Source organism: Pteropus vampyrus, unplaced genomic scaffold, assembly GCF_000151845.1.
Source record: "Pteropus vampyrus isolate Shadow unplaced genomic scaffold, Pvam_2.0 Scaffold646, whole genome shotgun sequence".
NCBI lineage: Eukaryota > Metazoa > Chordata > Mammalia > Chiroptera > Pteropodidae > Pteropus > Pteropus vampyrus.
This window is the reverse complement of record NW_011889427.1, coordinates 36,103-37,594: the sequence shown is the minus strand read 5'-3', so window position 1 is coordinate 37,594 and position 1,492 is coordinate 36,103.

The window sequence follows — 1,492 nt, the reverse complement described above, 5'->3', positions numbered from 1 at the left end:
TGATGTCAAACGTGTACCAACATGTCTCAGCATGTCTCCTGAGGGAGAGCTGGCGGGTGACGTCCCCATGTCCTACAGTGGGAGGAGGGTCCAGCACGTTATCCCGCCAAATTATCACTTCGAGGACGTCTAAGTCCCTCAACAATGGCCCTCCCCTGTGTCCCCTCTGTTCCCAGTCCCAGTGGGAGAGGCTCACAGGTGTGTGCTTCCAGCACTAGCCAGGTGATGGGATTAGAGGAGCAGCAGCTGGACCTGTCCTATGGGGCCTCCCTCTCCGTGGAGGTGACGGCTTCCTTAGGACCAATGCACTGTGCTTGGAGTTTGTGTCAGGAAACATGGTTGTGCTTGTTATCGTGGCGGATGTAAAGGACCAGAGTCATCTCTGTTGTCCTTCACCACGAGCAGTCAGGGGGCGGAGCCTGATCTGCCTCCCTTGTCGTAGAAAGAGCTTCAGCCGAGCATCCGATTCCCTTCTCCTCATTCTACCTTCCACAGAACAGCAGGAGAAACACATCACACAAGTTCCCCACCGTCCATAACAAGAACCGTCTCCCTCCAGGTTCCACTAAGAAGATTCCGGGACCATCTGAGCACCCGTCACGATGGCCGTCGTCACCCACATTTCTGCGTCTGCTCAGGACGGCTGAGGTTTCCTCCACGAAGACTGAGGCTGCTCCCCGGCTCCCTCTTTCTTTCTGAGCTCCCCCCGGATCCTCCTCTAAAGACCCGTACACAGCATGGAGGCTTCTTCTAACACGCATCTCAAGACTTCCAGCATCTTTGCCCAGCCCGATTCCAAAGCAGTGTTTCATTTTTACGTATCTCTTACAGCAGCGCCCCGTTTGTCTTTACCGAATTATATTCCATGTGAGCTGCTATAAAAAAGTAACAGAGATGAAGCGGCTGAGAGAGACAACTGGAATTAACTTCACACAGTCCTGGGGGAGAGAATCCATGGTAAAGACAACCACAGACTCAGCATCTTGAGGTCTCGCTTCCTGGTTCACACACGGCCATCTGTGTCCTCACTGGGGGAAGTGCTTCCTGAATTTAAGACACTGGAGTTTTGAATGATTAACTGTTTCTAGTTGAACTTTTGTTCTTTGTAGGGCTGTGCCCTCTGGACACCTATCAGAAGGGCAGACAGATTATGATCTCATATTTTTCTGGGGCACCTGAGTATCCTGCCCTCGGGGTGTAGCATCTATGATGTCACATAGCTGATATGTTGAAGGGAATTTACTGATTAGCACTTAGTGCAGCTTGCTTGTCACTGTGGCTGCGTGTCATAAGAAGGATAACATTTTGTCAGGTCTCTCCTTCTACAGGCTGAGCATTGGCTTTCCTCGTAGAGCCCAGACACGAGGGACCCTCCAACACCCCTCCCCAGGTGCGCAGACTCACACGGCACAGACGCACTCATCAGAAGGAGACTCAGCAGTGACCCGTGTGAGTCCGCGTCACACCACACACTGCATTTCCAATTACGATG